Source organism: Pinus tabuliformis, chromosome J (genome assembly GCF_031772625.1).
Source record: "Pinus tabuliformis cultivar Carrire ecotype Pingquan chromosome J, CPIR1, whole genome shotgun sequence".
Taxonomy (NCBI): Eukaryota; Viridiplantae; Streptophyta; class Pinopsida; order Pinales; family Pinaceae; genus Pinus; species Pinus tabuliformis.
This window is the reverse complement of record NC_142295.1, coordinates 659,458,855-659,477,444: the sequence shown is the minus strand read 5'-3', so window position 1 is coordinate 659,477,444 and position 18,590 is coordinate 659,458,855.

Sequence of the window (18,590 nt, the reverse complement as noted above, 5' to 3'; positions counted from 1 at the left end):
GAAGAAAAATGGACATGGATGTAACAAAGGCAAAAAGTAAGAGGCACTATCTTCCCAAGAAACATATAAGACAAAATAAATCAGAACTGAAATCTATGCATTAATAAAAGGGAAGAGTAGGGATGGGCGTCAAAGCAGCAAAGACTTATACAGTGCCACAACCTCGCCTTTAGTATGGTCATGAGAATTATATGTAAATGAGTTCATGACTGTGAAAAATAAGATTGAAATTTTAGAGGCAAGGTACAACAAGCAGACAACTAGATAAAGGAAATCACAGAAGCTAGAGGGAGGATTTAAAGAGATAACAAGTTCTTAATAGAATAGGTAAGAAGCCTACAAAAAAAAATGGTTTAAGGGCAGCAAGAGTTAATCAACTTAAAGTAATAAATGGGACAAATAAAAGCAACATAAAAAATTCATTTAGAGCCTATCGGAGCACTAACACAATTCAAATGGAAAAGTTCTAGTCAGTAATGGCATACATGGAAATAAGAGAAAACAAGCTAACGGAGCAAATAAAATAGGCTAAATCATGGGCCCGGGTGGTAAAATAATCAATAAGTAAACAAAAGGAAATTATAGAAAAATAAATCAAGAGACAGATGAGAGAAGAAAGGGATAGAGAAGAAAAGTGAACAAATATCATCATCAAAGGTTTGAAAGACTTTGGGTAAAAAGAGAGAACAAATATTCTAGCAAGGAATTTTCTCAAGGATGAGATGCACTGGACATGCGGGATTCAACAAGAAAATAGGATAGGAAATACTATGGGAGTAGGAAGGAATATACATGTGAGAGTTACTTTAAGAAGCATGGAGAACAAGGCAAGGATCTTAAAGAATAGAGGGCTTCTTAAAGGCATTCATATATACTTAGAGGAAGACTTAACACTCACCCAACATGAAAAAAGGAGGAAATAATGGGATAAAGTAAAGTCAGTAAGAGAGGCAGGAAAGTGGGCATGGTTGGAAACGGGAAAGCCCAAGTCACTGATAGGTTAATGCACAAGAAATAGGCATTCGGGGCCCCACAAGAGTACCTAAACATGGTAATATGGAATTGCAGAGGTTATACATGGATAAGGGGACCAGGGTTGGGGCCCATAGCTGAGGGTAAAGACATTATTTTCCTTATGGAAACAAACAAACACAACGGTTGTATAATTCCATACTTTTAAGGATACACTAAAATCTCTATTTGGAATGAAAAAACTAAATCAGGTAAAGTACATGGAGAAATAAGAGTCCTAATAAAAGAAATATGGACCGGCTTATAAAATTGGAGAAAGAAGACCCAACTAACAATTTATGTCACTGAAAATAATAGATATGGACGCAAAAATATGGCTGGTTGTTTTTTATTTTTCTCCAAAAAAATAAAAATTCTACAAGAAAAGGAACCTAGATAGTGAAGACCCATATGCAACATTAAAAAAAGATATTTCAAACTTTAGCACTAAAGGAGAAATATTCCTAATTGGTGATTTTAATGATAGAGCAACAAACAATCAATATATTTAGTCGGGTAGAGATATGGGAGAAGATAATAATCCACTATGCCTTAGAGAGAATGAAGAGCACCCTTGGAAGAGGATATCACAAGATGGGAAAGGGAAGGTTTCACAATTTGGAGCATAACTATTAGGCCTTTCTAGCCTAAATTGCATGGTTATATGTAATGTCATGAAAAATTGGACGAAGTCCAATAGTATTACTTATAAAAGATACAATGGGCAAAGCACAGTAGACTATATTATATTCTCTCAAAGGCATATTTCCAAGTTGTTGAACTTTAAATTATATTGGGTGTTTCCCTATAGAGCTAGACCCTGACCATTTTCCTCATCTTATTAAGCTTGATATAAATACAGAAGATCAAAAGGGGGAACATCCCCATCATTCACACAAGAAATTTTATGACAATGGGAGAATTATCTTAAATCAAGAAAATCAAGAGCTCTTTTGGGCTTCTCTTAAAGAACACCTCCAGTTGGCCAAAAACAACAATAGGGGCTTCAAGGATAACAGAAGAGATAAAAGATATATTTCTAGTAATATGTTGATTGCATTAATACACAAAGCTTTAAAGGGATCTAAGAGATCTAGGCCTCTAAAGAAGATCTCAAACACCTTCCCGGCTAATCCTTGGTATGATAAGGAATGAAAGGATGCGAAAAGATTTCTCAAAGGATATTCAAGCAAAGAAAACAAGATTATATATAAACAATTGATAAAATCAAAGAAAGAAAGTTATGTGATTTCAAGAAGGAAGGGATTAATTTCTTTGGGAAAACATAATTCCAAGAGTTTCTGGAAGGAACTACAGCAAAAGAAAAAGAAAATAGAAAACAATATCACAGAGGCTTAGTGGTTAGACTATGAAAAACTTCTATATGAGTAGACAAATGAGAAAAAGCCACCCATAATTGTCTCCTCAACAAAGCTATTTTCGGTTGCTGATATTTAACAAGGTATAAAGAAACTGGAAAATGGAAAAGCACAAGACATTAACAATTTACAGGAAGAATTTTTAAAATGGGGAATGAAGCTTCTAGCCCAACATATCAAGGAGATATTCAACAGATTCAATCAAAATAGCTTTATGCTCGAGTGGACAACTAGTGTTGTCATACCTCTTCACAAAATATAGACATCAATAACCCTTCTAACTATCGTACTATTATGATCAACCCTCTTCTTGGAAAACCTTTTGGGGGCATGATAGAGCGTTGAATCAATGAGTGGGCAGAAAAATATGGAAAAAGAGAAAAGGATAGGCTGGCTTCAAGCCTAAACATTCTACCATTGATCATTTCATAATTGTAAGACACTTCATTGAAAACATTTGGGACAACCAAGGTGGGGAAGCATTTAGTTTCTTTGTTGACTTCAAAAAATCCTTTGATATTGTTCTTGCAGATAAAATATGGCACAGAATGGAAGAATTGAAGGTCCCAAAGAAATATAGGGTAGTTGTTCATAAGCTTTATAAGCAAGTTAGAGCCAGAATCATAACAAAGGAAGGCATGCCTGAATACTTTGGCAGTGACATAGGAGTCAAATAGGGATGTCCTCTTTCTCCCACATTGTTTGGTTTATATATTGATAAGCTTGAAGAGTCGATAAACAATACCAAAGGAGAAGACATCCAACTAGAAAGGTATGTGGTGAAACTACTTTTATATGCAGACGACCTTATTCTTATCGCTAAATTAGAAATAGGTTTGAGAGAACTCTTGAAATCTCTAGAACTCTTTTGTCAAGAGGTGGGAATGCAAGTAAATGCACCAAAGCTAAAGTCATGATTTTTTCATTGAAAAGAAAGAAACATCAGGTTACTTTTCTCTTTGAGGGCAACCCCTTGGAGGTGGTAGATGAGTACAAGTATTTAGGAATTGATTTTCACTATAGGCTTAATTGGGATACATATAGAGGAAAGAGAATCCAAGGCGGTGGAAATCTTCTTACCTTCTCCAAAATAGGTGTAGACAAGAAGAACTATGGGATTGGAAGACTAAGAAAACCCTCTTTGGTATATTAGTGGTGTCAGTTATCCTATATGGTTGTGAAATATGGGGGAGCAACATGTCAAGCCACAAATGGCATCAATTAGAAATAATTCAAAAGCATCTGATCACAAGTAGCTTCAAATTCAAATCAGCGGTGCCATATGATATCCTTTTGAGCTGTGACTGGTATGTTTCCAATTAAGTCATAAATGATCATTCATTTGCTAAGTTATCTGAAGAAGATTGAAAATATGGATAAGCACCGGTGGCCTAAATTGGTTGTTGAAGAAGAGTTAAACTGTAATGGCCCACTTAAATGTGAGAGTACATTTTGGGGATGAGAGATGAATATATAAATTGGTAATTATTTGGAGATGACCATGTCTTCTCCCAAGTAAATGTGAGAGTACATTTTGGGGATGTGAGATGGATATTTAAATTGGAATAAGGGAAGGAGACCATATCCTATCCGAGATAAATTTTGAGAAGACAACTTGGTAATTTGAATAATAGCAATAATACATCAGTAAATAAAATTTACAGTTTCCAAAATGAAGGTATTCACCAATATTTCTCAATATTTTCAGATAATGTAAACATTAACATAATTTGCATGATAAGATTAAGTGGCCCATTACAGTTTAACTCTTCTTCAACAACCAATTTAGGCCACTGGTGCTTATCTATATTTTCAACCTTCTTCAGATAATTTCAACTTGAGAAGACAACTTGGTAATTTGAATAATAGCAATAATAAATTTTACATCAGTAAATAAAATTTACAGTTTCCAAAATGAAGGTATTCACCAATATTTCTCAATATTTTCAGATAATGTAAACGTTAACATAATTTGCATGATAATATTAAGTGGCCCATTACAGTTTAACTCTTCTTCAACAACCAATTTAGGCCACTGGTGCTTATCTATATTTTCAACCTTCTTCTAAAAAATCCAAAGGAGAAGACATCCAGCTAGAAAGGCATGTGGTGAAACTACTTTTATATGCAGACGACCTTATTCTTATCGCTAAATTAGAAATAGGCTTGAGAGAAATCTTGAAATCTCTGGAACTCTTTTGTCAAGAGGTGGGAATGCAAGTAAATACACCAAAGCTAAAGTCATGATTTTTTCATTGAAAAGAAATAAACATCAGGTTACTTTTCTCTTTGAGGGCAACCCCTTGGAGGTGGTAGATAAGTACAAGTATTTAGGAATTTATTTTCACTATAGGCTTAATTGGGATACATATAGAGGAAAGAGAATCCAAGGGGGATGGAAATCTTCTTACCTTCTCCAAAATAGGTGTAGACAAGAAGAACTATGGGATTGGAAGGCTAAGAAAACCCTCTTTGGTATATTAGTGGTGCCAGTTATCCTATATGGTTGTGAAATATGGGGGAGCAACATGTCAAGCCACAAATGGCGTCAATTAGAAAGAACTCAAAAGCAGCTGATCACAAGTAGCTTCAAATTCAAATCAGCGGTGCCATATGATATCCTTTTAGTTGCGACTGGTATGTTTCCAATTAAGTCATAAATGATCATTCATTTGCTAAGTTATCTGAAGAAGGTTGAAAATATGGATAAGCACCGGTGGCCTAAATTGGTTGTTGAAGAAGAGTTAAACTGTAATGGCCCACTTAATCTTATCATGCAAATTATGTTAATGTTTACATTATCTGAAAATATTGAGAAATATTGGTGAATACCTTCATTTTGGAAACTGTAAATTTTATTTACTGATGTAAAATTTATTATTGCTATTATTCAAATTACCAAGTTGTCTTCTCAAAATTTATCTCGGATAGGATATGGTCTCCTTCCCTTATTCCAATTTAAATATTCATCTCACATCCCCAAAATGTACTCTCACATTTACTTGGGAGAAGACATGGTCATCTCCAAATAATTACCAATTTATATATTCATCTCTCATCCCCAAAATGTACTCTCACATTTACTTGGGAGAAGACATGGTCCTCTCCAATTAATTACCAATTTATATATTCATCTCTCATCCTTAAAATTTACTCTCACATTTACTTGGGACAAGACATGGTCCTTTCCAATTAATTACCAATTTATATATTCATCTCTCATCCCCAAAATGTACTCTCACATTTACTTGGGAGAAGACATGGTCCTCTCCAATTAATTACCAATTTATATATTCATCTCTCATCCATAAAATGTACTCTCACATTTACTTGGGAGAAGACATGTTCCTCTCCAATTAATTACCAATTTATATATTCATATCACATTCCCAAATATACTCTCAGATTTACCTAGGAGAAGAGAAGTCAACTGTAAGGATGAGGGAGAAGTTATGACATTAATGAGAGGTGGTTGAGGTGGAGAGGAGAGGAGAGGCATAAAAGGGGGAGGAGGAAGAGAGAAAGGGAGCATGTTAGGTCTTGCTTTTAGTTTTGGATTGTTTGTGATTTTGGGAGAGCTTAGTGAACCTGTGGAGGTTTCCTGGGCTTGGAGTTTGGAGGAAGTATTTTTTATCTTGGTATGGATTATTCATTTTGGACACACTACATCTAGTTGGACTTGGGCTCAGATGGCTAGGGAACCTGTGGAGGTTTCCTAGGCTAGGAAGTATTTCCTAGTTGGATGGGAGGTAAATCCAGTCAGTAGTCAAGAGGAGCATTCCAGTAGGAGCAGCAGCTCAAGGGCATCTCCACTGGGCCATTGGTACAGGTATTCCTCTATGCATAGATTACTCATGTAAGTTATTGAAATGAAATGTTCACTATTGTAGTTGTAGGGATTAGAATGTAAATGGTAAAATTATCATTATTTAAATGTCTGGTAAGAAAGTAAATTATTGCCTCTTATTGCATTTAATTCTCTGAGAATATAGATTTGTTAGAAGACCCTAGGGTGGGTTCTTACACATGGTATCAAAGCCTTAGGTTCAAAATCTAGATCGAAAACCCACTAAACCCAAATTCTGCTATAAAGAGCTTGTAACCCTCATAAGGACTTGTAATCCTGATATATACATATAACAATTTGTTTTAGATTGAAAATGATACCCTCTTATTGCCATGAAAAGAAATAAAACTAAAGTAAAAGCATTTTATAGTTGCGTTTTATAGGCATGTTAAACTGTCATATACTTTGTTTAAAAATAAAAAATAAAATAGAGGTGTCTTAAACTGTTCCCTATGCCTTTTCAACATTCAGTGACCCTTTCATTGTACTCATTTTCAGTCTCAAAGATGTTAGAATTAGTTGAATTTAACTCCTGCAAAATGCATGTAGATTCGCTCTTCTGGTTTTCACATCCAGCATATACAATATTGCTAGAAATATTTTCTGTGGAAAAGCAATTGTTATTACCAGTGTGTTGCATCTTTTGTGCCTGAATTCTTTCTCTCGACTCTGCCAACGCTCTCTCTAAGAACCGTCTCCTTGCAAAGGCTTTAAAGGGCAAAGCTGACACTTTCTGATATGATTCACTAATACCAGTGCTACTTTTGCTTGAGTCCTCATTTCCAATCACTGTTAAATCAGCCGTTTTTTTTAGTACCAAAATTGTTGAATTTGCAAGCATATGTGGAACATTTTGTGATGGGTTCTTCCCCAGATTTAGTCCAGACACACAAAGATCTCTCTCGCGATATACTCTGGGAGAGATTACCGAAGTCTCTGTAGCATGTTCAGATTGAATTTCATGTACATTTTGACTCAAGTGCACTGAAGGCTATGAGTGGGCAGAATCTCTTTCTGCAAAAGGCATAGCCCTTCTTTTGGCAGGATATCAATTCCCATGGTATATTCTCTAGCCAAACTTTTCATGCCTCGTAAATTATTAGTAAATGGAGATTTCTTGTAGCAATCCTTGTACCTTGAAATAATCCTCGCCTCGTCAGCTTGGAAATATTTTATAGCATTTTCTTTCTGAGCCTTCTTCAGGGAATAGTTCATTTATAAAATACCCTCGGCTTCCTTCTCTAGTTTATGGAAAACCTTCAAAAGACAGAAGTTGTCACCAACCTCTACTTGTAGATCAAAGTAAAACCACGTGATAAAAGGCCACAACTGCTCTAATGTAATTCCGGATTGATCTTGACTGGATCTGAAATTTATTTATAGCCTACCAATCTAGAATATATTTATATAAAACTGGACTTGATACACTCTTAATATCTGGAATCTGTGGTTGCAAATCACCTAGTCTAGCTGAACCATTTAGTGTATTTTCCATGAGAGCGTGACCTCTTTCGTGCTTGTGATCATCAAGGTCTTGAGGTAATGAAAATTCGTAATTACAAGTTTTCATCCAATTTAATGGGCTATCTTGTGTAAGGTCAATAGATAGTTTAATTCCATTCTCACACCCTATAAAGAGCTGAGAATATCTCCCAGATTTCTTGGCCGCAGGATTATTGACTGGACATTTTTTGAATCTTGCATGTCCACTGTAAACTCTATCTCTTTTCCCAGCATCATCAACTACTGTTTCTTCTGCCAACAAAATCATTCCATCACTGCTGCAAATATGGCTTGGGTGCTTCTTTTCAGCTTCATCACTGTTGTAATTTTGCAGTGTTTGACAATTTAGACAAATGGAGGAATTAGCTTTTGTATCCCATACCAAAGAAGCTGCTTTATATATTGTGCCATTACAATATTCCTGAAGTTTTCACTGACGTCTTTATTCATAGTAGATGCATGCTCTAAAAAAGCCGGAGACACATCCAAAGAGTCCATACCTATGTGAATTGACCTCTTGTCAAAAGAAGTACTGAATTGATTGAATGGAGAGGACCTAGATATGTCATTTTGTGAGCCCTCTGCAATTTTTTTATCAGCGTCTTCATACGCTTGACCAAGATCATCCTCACCATCAACATGGGATTCAATACGCAACATCAAACATTATCCTTTAGATGTCCCAGTTGCATCACCTAAACCCATTACTCTGTGTGCATCTTTTCTAGCCAAGTCTTCGAGATAAGTATCCTTCACTACAGGTGCAGTATCTTCCTCCATTAGTTCAATCCCTTTTGATCCAATTTTAGAAGGTGAATGGTAATTCTTCTTGGTATCTGCTGAGGTAACAGTATCACCCATTTCATTCTCATCTTTTATTTGAGATGGGGCAGATTGACTTCCTTCATCCTCGGATAAGGTTCTAGAGTTCACTGAACCAAACCCACTATGGTGATTAACCTTAGAGAGTGAAATAAGAGCATCTGCCATGTAAGAATTTGTTCTATTGCAGGTATTCCATGTTTCTTGCATAGGTTTTGAAGCTCTCTCCTAGAGAGACTATGATAATCTACAACTTCCATTTCTTCTGCCATTCTACTTAGTCTTACACCGTAATCAACTTATAGGATCTAGAAAATGAAAGCCAAAATCCTGAAAATACGATCACGATACTTCTTCTGAAACGCTAAAAGATGGATTTAGAGCACCCCAAGCAAATCCAAAAAAAAAAAACTTTAGGAATCCCGCTAAATTAGCAATAGTGAATAGAATGTATCATCTCATGGGCCGCTATCCATGATTTTGCAAGCATTAAAGCAACTTCCTTGTTCTTTAGACCAATTTGTCCATGATGGGATTCATTCTATCAATAATGATCTTAGATATGATTTCGTAGGAACAATTACAGAGATCAATTGGTTTGAATTTGTTGACAGTATCAATTTTTTCCTTCTTCAGATATGAGAGTTAAGTGACATTGATAGCTTCAAGGGACCCTCCCTTATGACAATATTTCTCAATAGTAAGTAAAGCTCTAGCCCAATAAATATCCCAACATTCTAGATACAAATCCATAGGGAAGCTATCTGGTTTAGGTGATTTGCCTATTTCTGTTTCCATCACTGCATGTTCAACTTCTCTTGGTGAGACTTCTTTAATTAATTCTTGACTCCGGTCATGGGTGACCAACTTGAGGATGTGTTTCACTATCAAGTCATCACCTCATTTTCATGAGCAATAGGTTCACTAAGTGAGTCTTTGGAGTAAGAGACTAGTTCCTCTTCAATCCCCTTTTACTCTTCTAGTTTTTCCCTTGCTATGGTGTCGAGGTTTAGAATTATGTTATGTTTTGACAAGCTCGGGATGAGTGATCAAAAAATTGTGTTACTATCTTCTATCTAAAGCCACCTTATTCTTAATTTTTGTGACCAAAATATTTCCTCTTGCCATGCTTGTGTGGCTTGTTGTTTCTTGAGTTTAGCTTCTCGTAGATGAGCATGTGGTTGTTCATCCCCTAAATGAAGTTGCCAACCTTCTTAGAGGTTACAACGTAGCATGGATTCTCTGCAATTTTGGCCAATTCTCCATTAAGATTCTTTAACCCGGAGAATGGCTTCCTAGTAGCTCGATTTTGGTCAAGTTTTTACTTTGGAGTTTCTGGATGCTACTATAAACATGCAAGAGAGTTGGGAGGTGCTTGCATCCCCCTCTAGGGATGCCATGGGGCTTGCAACAAAAAGTCAACCCAGTAAACCTTAGTGGCCACCCCCTCTTGGACTTGTGGTGTCTTAGAGTCTCAATGGGGGCTAGAAATAAGGATCAATTTGTATTATTCTCTGTGATATTTGGTCCTAATACTCTCATGAATTATCTCAAGAGGATGTCAAATTTTGAGGTATGTTTGGGTTAATTTCTTACATTTTGGGTTGTAGCTATTGGATGGGATCATTTTGGTCTTCAAGATAGGTTTAATAAGGCATACATTTTAGCCTATGATATTTGTAGCACATTCTAAAGGTTTTAGCCCTCCTTTTTAGCGAAAAATGTTTTTTCTTTGAGGCACATTTATTAGAGGTTCATCTCGAGTTTCTGAAGGATAATTCAACCCACTGATTAGGGCAATCTTCTGCGTGTTTTTGAGCAAGAAATTTTCGATTTCGTGAGGGCATAATCTTCGACATCTTTGAGGTTGGTTGTTTGAGGTTCAAATATTCTTGTGGAATATTTTTGGTCTCGAGAATCCAAGCTAAATCTAGTCTTTTTTCGTCTTGGTATTTCTATTTATCTAAGCTAGGAGACGAGCCCTAATTGAAGTTTAATATTCACTGGAATCATTCCTATACAATTTCGATTTGACCCTAGAACAAAGTGAGAAGAAGTTGAGCTACTAATGCAATCCATTTTTTAGATTGAATTAGAGGTCATCAATACATATATTTTCCACCCCAAGTATGACAATGTTTGTAGTCACTACCAGAATAAATAAGAGTATACATGTGTAAGCAGGAGGACTCAATTGTTGCATAGATTTTCAGCTCCATTTTGCAATACCTATCTAATAACTATGCATAAGTTTTTTTTTTTAAGATACCTATAGTTAATATCGTGTACTCACTATGGCTCTAATTAATGAATTAAGGTATGAATTTAGTAGTCACTTCATAGAACAAATTTTTGTAAGCCATTTTTAGATTTGATATCACTAGCCTGATTGATATATCAGACTTGGTGCACTATTGTTATTGATCTAAGATTGTTCTCAAGGATTAGTTAGGGTTTGAAGGAGATATTTGTAAAATACATCCTTTATCATTTGTAGCATCAGACTTACAGACATCTCTTGGTCTTGTCATCTCATGAAATTTCTCTTCAAGCAGTGAACCTGAGGTATCTTGACTAAGCCTAATTATCTTTGAAGTAGCAGAGGTTTGATATTTTTCATTAGTAATGGCATCAGTAAATCTTTGTTCACATTGGATAGAAGGAAAGCTCCAAGCATCAAGCAATAGAAGAATTTGATATTTTGTAGCAAATTTAATCCTCTTTCTGTTTTGAGAAGAAATAGTCTCCTTGAAATCTTCTATACAATAATTTATTTTGAAACCTTATAGTAACATCATTGAAAGAAGCAGTCCTGAAGGTGTACAAATTTATGGAAATCTGAAGATTGTTTTATGATCAGACCTCATTTATGACAGAAATCACTTCTCTTTCTCACCGTACATCATATAGAAGATAACCTAAAGTAGTTTGAATCCTCCATTAGCTTGAGAAATAACTCAAAGTTGTATTGCACTATGTGATGAACATCATGTCACTGATCCTAGGCTACTACAAGCATTCACATTTTTTTTCATCTTCAACAACCATTGGCAAGTATCAGAACCTTGAGGGTAGATGTCAATTATTCATCAACAATTTAAAGTGCATTCTCTATTTTCCACATTCTTTTGCAACAACACTACATCTTTCAAGAAATCTAATACATCAGAAATTATATATATTCCAAGAATATTGATGACCTCATGAAACTAGCCTATGATAACATGTTCTAAAGTTTAAATTTGTGGCCAAGAAGTAACTTGGCCTAACTTGAATTGATCTATTGCTTGGGTTCTCTTTGGACTATCTAGAGTGTGGTAGAAATTGTTAGGAATAGTGCTAATAACGGCTAGGACTCTAAACCAGTGTTGCATAAGACACCTTAGCATAATCAGACTCAAAGAAAAAGAAAAAAAATCAAAAGGAACAGAGCAGATCATTCCAAGGCAAAATTCAGATCAAGTCTCTTAGTATCTTCAAACAGTCAGAAGTACTTGTGATATCAGTAATTTAAAGGTACTATTGATGTAGGTATGATATTGCTATTGATGTTTTTCAGTTGAATATACTATTGTTTAGAAGTTGTTGTTAAACAAGAAAAGCATGTGAGAGAGATTTCCCATGCATATGTATTTTTGGGATTTGGTAACTGGAAGTTTGTTGATACAATTGTAGCATGATATTGTCTCATCTTAAAATGAGCATATTGATGAAGGCTAGATGACCAACTGAAGTAAGGCTTCAAAGGGAACTATAGAATCACTGGTATAACACTTGATGACTCGTCTTGCCTAATGATTATTACATGAAGGAATCCAATGATGAAGGATGTTGATCCAATGACTCTGATGATTCGTTATATCTCTGTTATCTGAGAAGATGCATGGAAACTATATGATTATGATTGGATGACTGTGGCACATGAACCGAAGAATTAATGATAGGAAAGTTAGTAGACTGCCGATAGTTTATGGTTATGGGCAAGGTCACTTTCCCGACATACAAAGGGATCTATGGTCAAGCTATGATTGGTTTGTGAAGATATAGCTATTCTATTTCAACATGCAACCCAAGTTCATTAATTGTGTAGTTAAGTCTGCCACATAACAATGATTAAATTTCGTTGAAGGATGTGTCACTTAAACGTTTTGAACAACTCTGTAATGGTCTCAGAATTTTGATTGAAGAATGATGTGAACTATAATTTACATTGAAAATTACAGTTTTGTTCTCACTAATTTGTACCTGAGGACTTGTTTTGATGCCAACCTTAGTGTCTATTAAATATATGGATGGTGTGAGCAATATTTGCACTGTAAATTGCAGTTTTGAGCCAGTAATTTATACCCAAAATATGTCCCAATCTAAAGAATGTATTAAGTTATATTTTACATACGAGGGTGGCTTTTAATTCTGACAATAGTAGATTATCATTATTCTTATTTAAGATATAGTAGATTTTCCATTAAGATAGTAGGATTATCTTTTGGATGGTATATTTGTCATTCTTCACGGAGGAAGTCATAATAACAAATCTCAAGTTTGAGAAGTAAAACGACTATGCACGGGAATTCAGATTAGGATGTGATGAAATATCCTATATGTCACGTTAATGATTATTCTATGGGTGGTGGAATTATCTAGTGAAAACATAGATTGAATACCATGGACTTATATAAGGCTTACTTTGATAGTTGTTTTTAATGACCTTAAATTAAATGAGAAGATCAATTCGTATAGAATTTGGGATTTTAGAATGGAAGCTTATTTAGTCAATATAAGACCAGTGAAAATATTAGAATACACTTTTACCATTATTCTAGTGTTGAATAAAAATGTTGTGAAAAATAATGTGTCTCTACCTTTGGATAAAAGGACCCTCAACTTTCTTCGCAACTTTTGTGGTCATTGGCCACTTGTGAAAGGAGTAGGCATCTTTAGAGATGCAGTTCCATTTAGAGGGGAAATACTAATAGCAGCAAGGCAAAGGCAATTATTCCATTCGTTTATTTATTTCTCATTTGTCTGGTCATAGTGTGAGCTGCAATATATATCATGAAATTGTTTTAGTACTAGCAAATAATGATTAAATATATAATAAATTTGAACCTTTGACATTTAGAGGACATTTCTCTCAATTTACAAAAATAAAAATAAAAAAATATGAAAATCATGCTAGAAACAGTTTCTAAAGTTTTGAGTCTTTTATTTTCAAGTTAACTAATTGATTTGGAAGTTGAAAAACCAGCGAATTGGAAGAGTGGGACTTTTATATTCACTGAGGTATTAAAGAAATTATATTCATGAAACTTATTCTAACACCTTCTAGTGGAATTGATAGTACACTAATCCATTGCTTACCACCTTATAACATATCTGGGTTCAAATGTTATTTTCCATGATGGACAGTTGAATCTGTTTCAACTCTAATTGTTATCGAGGGGTTCCACTAGGATGTCACATGAACATTTATGATGCCCATTTCGATGTAGATAGCTACCTTTGTTAAGGTTCTATTTTGCAGTTCCATGTTGTTTATTTATGAACATTATATACATTTGGTTGGACAAATGAAAATCAATTGATGGATTTGGTATTGATGATGGAAATGTTGGATGTATGACCAAATGTATGACTTACATGGTTACAATTTATCTAGTGCATGACTTGTTAGAGTTATTGTTGCATCGTATAAGGCTTAAGTAGATATGATTTATCTAATCAATGACTTAGTGAAATTATGATTTATCTAATGTAAGATTTATTTCCAGTATGAACAACAAAAATTGACACGTGGATACTAGACTTAATAAACATGATGTTTAAGATCATGTATCTATATCTATTTTGTGGTTATATATATGTATGGATGAGAACTAAACTACATATTGGAAAGAACTGTATGATAACCAAGATCTACTATTCCATTGGGGAAGGTCGAGATGGCCAATGAGGAAAGGTACGATGTACATTGTTCTATTACATTTGGTATCTACTTGATATACACTCTTATGACACAGATAAAATATAAATGACAAGTAGCAAGACTACCTGACTGGATTATTCGTTGACAAGTCCAACCAGTGCTGTAGTGTGGTCTGTATTAGGGTGCTGACCGTAGTTGTAAGGAGGGGTGGAGGCATTTCCCACCGTGTATCCTCCGAAACCTGGAATCATGGAAGGGTAGTGGTGGACATGCTCCCCTAGACGTGTGATGACAATTGTCAGTTGCCTACTGGGGAAGTTAGGTTGATGTAGTCGACGCCCCCACCATGTTGGTTTTATCAGTGGTTAGATTGGTATATCCGATGCCACCGTATAAAGCAGCAGAGGACGGATAGGGTGGGAATGGAAGTAGGTCATGATGGATAGGAGGATATAGATCAGTTGGAGATTCTTGGGGGAAAGTAATGTCATTGTCTGACTTATCAATTTTACTACTATAACTCTCTCTATTTTGTTATGCCTTCGAACTCCTTGTATCTTTTCACTCTAACTTCAGGATGAAGTTTTCTAAAGGAGGGGTGTATGTAATTCCCCACTTAATCTTATCATGCAAATTTTGTTAATGTTTACATTATCTGAAAATATTGAGAAATATTGGTGAATACCTTCATTTGGGAAATTGTAAATTTTAGTTACTGATGTAAAATTTATTATTTCTATTATTCAAATTATCAACTTGTCTTCTCAAAATTTATATTGGATAGGATATGGTCTCCTTCCCTTATTCCAATTTAAATATTCATCTCAAATCCCCAAAATGTACTCTCACATTTACTTGGGAGAAGACATGGTCCTCTCCCAATAATTACAATTTATATATTCATCTCTCATCCCCAAAATTTACTCTCACATTTACTTGGGACAAGACATAGTCCTCTCCAATTAATTACGAATTTATATATTCATCTCTCATTCCCAAAACGTACTCTCACATTTACTTTGGAGAAGACATGGTCCTCTCCAATTAATTACCAATTTATGTATTCATCTCTCATCCCCAAAATGTACTCTCACATTTACTTGGGAGAAGACATGGTCCTCTCCAATTAATTACCAATTTATATATTCATATCACATTCCCAAATGTACTCTCAGATTTACTTAGGAGAATAGAAGTAAACTATAAGGATGAGGGAGAAGTTATGACATTAATAAGAGGTGGTTGAGGTGGAGAGGAGAGGAGAGGCATAAAAATGGAAGGAGGAAGAGAGAAAGGGAGAATGTTAGGTCTTGCTTTTAGTTTTGGATTGGCGATGATTTTTGGAGAGCTTAGGGAACCTGTGGAGGTTTCCTGGGCTTGGAGTTTGGAGGAAGTATTGTTTATCTTGGTCTGGATTATTCATCTTGGACACAATACATCTGGTTGGACTTGGGCTCGGAGGGCTAAGGAACCTGTGGAGGTTTCCTGGGCTGGGAAGTATTTCCTAGTTGGCTGGGAGGTAAATCTAGTCGGTAGTCAAGAGGAGCGTTCCAACAGGAGCAGCAACTCAAGGGCATCTCCATCGGGCCATCGGTACAGGTATTCCTCTATGCATAGATTACTCATGTAATTTATTGAAATGAAATGTTCACTATTGTAGTTGTAGGGATTAGAATGTAAATGGTTAAATTATCATTGTTTAAATGTCTAGTAAGAAAGTAAATTATTTGCTCTTATTGCATTTAATTCCCTGAGAATATAGATCTGTTAGAAGACCCTAGGGTGGGTTCTTACATAAACCGTCGGAAAAAGACATGGATGAAACAAAACAGAAAGTGGTTAGGCAAATGGGACATAAATTTTCATGATTTCCCTCACGCTAAGGAGGAGATAAAAAAGTGGGTGTTAGAAAAATTTAGGACTTCCATGTGGACAAAATAGGTAAGCAAAAAGAAAGCATATTATGTCAAAGAATTTAACCCAACATGGAAGCATGATAAAGAGTGCTTGAGTTCCTCAATTAAGGGAACAACTAAAATTTTAATTTCTCAGTTGAGGAATAGCTCCCATCATCTAAGATGTGAAACTGGTAGATGGGTGGTCCCTAAAGAAGACTGGGAAGAATGAACTTGATTTTTTGCAATAAGAGGTGCGGTAGAAATAAAATGACATTTTATCAAAGAGTGTGCAATGTATGAAGTTATCCATCGTCAATTTGAAAGCAACCTAAAGGTGAACAATCTCAGTGAACTTTTTGAGGAAACAAGGCTTCACAAAACAACGAATTTCTTACTCAAGATCCATAGCATCAGAATCAATCTAGGAAAAAATTCGAATATGGATTTAGCGACAATGGGTAGTCCCTTAGACCATAAGGTCCTGTGGACGTAATTGAAAGCCATTTCATTTTATTTCAATATAAGTCATGCTTATAATCATTTTTTTATTGATGCTAAAAGCATTGTGTATATATAATAAATCTCACCTTGGTTCCATATCAAACGTGGCTTAACCAACCATTTTGTAACAAGAGTATGAGAATGTGCACAAAGGGTGTAGACATCAATTGTGGCTTAACAAACCAATTTGTAACAAGAATACGAGAATATGCACAAAGTGGCAAACGAATTAATCTACATCATTCTAACACAACCGTAGAGAACCTATCTTTGTAAAAGAAAAAAAAAAAAAGGAAAATTTATTAAGTGAAGTCAAGTGACAGCTTACGCAAGGAAAAAGTGTAACTTATGTAAAGATAGTTAAATGATGCTAAAAACACATCGATTAAAGTCAATAATGCTAGACTCTTCGAATAATGCCAACGAATGTCTAGTAAGTTGAATGACCTTAGCGATTTTTGCAAAGTAAGAGCACAATGAAATCAAAAAATTAGGAAATTGTTATAAAGATTTGATAATAAGTTAACAATATATTAGGTACAAATTAATATAAATATATTTTATATTAATATAAATATACTTTAAATGGGAATTATTGTGTTTGAATAGATTTTATGTTTTTTTTTTTGTCTATGTAAATATTTTCTCAATTTTTTTAATTTAGAAATAGTTATATATACATACCCTTTATGTGAAGTACGAAAAGAATTACATATTTTTTTCATATTAAGGAATATGTTATTGAAATGTTTTAATAGATCCATTTTAATTTGAATTTATTATGCATAGATAGTGATCAAATTAATGGAGGTGCAAATCTTTCCTCAAGTTTTTTCAACTAAATTTTCAACTTGACTGACTTGTTCCCTCTTCGTGCATGATAAATCCAGAGTTAAGATGGATTTACTATGATTCTTAATATGTGTGTATGTGTATGTGAACTCCATGTTGAAAACAAAGGAATTACAGTTCTCCTTCATACAAAGTAACACACCATAAAATATTTTAACTATAATAATTATTTTACTTCGATTGTTATAAATAGATAGTTGATATTGAAATAATTGGTTTAAGGTGGAGATTCAAATATTTGATTTTATTTTATTGTTATCTATTTGTCATGGGGACATTGGTGATTATATAATACAATCATTTGTACCACCAAGGGTTCCACCATGGGATGGGATGGGCATTAAAATATTTTATTTATGATTGACATTGAAATAATGTCATTATTATTAACCACATTACACATTTTCATCGTAGTGGGATGCGAAAAGCACCTCTCTCTCTCTCTCTCTCTCTCTCTCTATATATATATATATATATATATATAGAGAGAGAGAGAGAGAGAGAGAGAGAGAGATAGAGAGAGAGAATATATATATATATATATATAGAGAGAGAGAGAGAGAGAGAAAGAGAGAGAGAGAGAGAGAGAGAGAGAGAGAGCCCATTTATTCTTGTTTTGTGTTAGACTTATTCTTTGAGGACATTACTACAATGATCCGAACATGTTATGTATTTTGAGGATACTTGTATTTCATGATATTATGAATTTTTTTGGTACCACGTAATCTTCAAGGACAAATGCTTTCATCCTGAACTAATAGCTGCAAAGGTCTTGGATGATTTTTATCTTCTCTCTTCGAGTGAATCCTCTCATCCCCCCTGTATTGTGGTTGTTGAACAGTATGACAAAT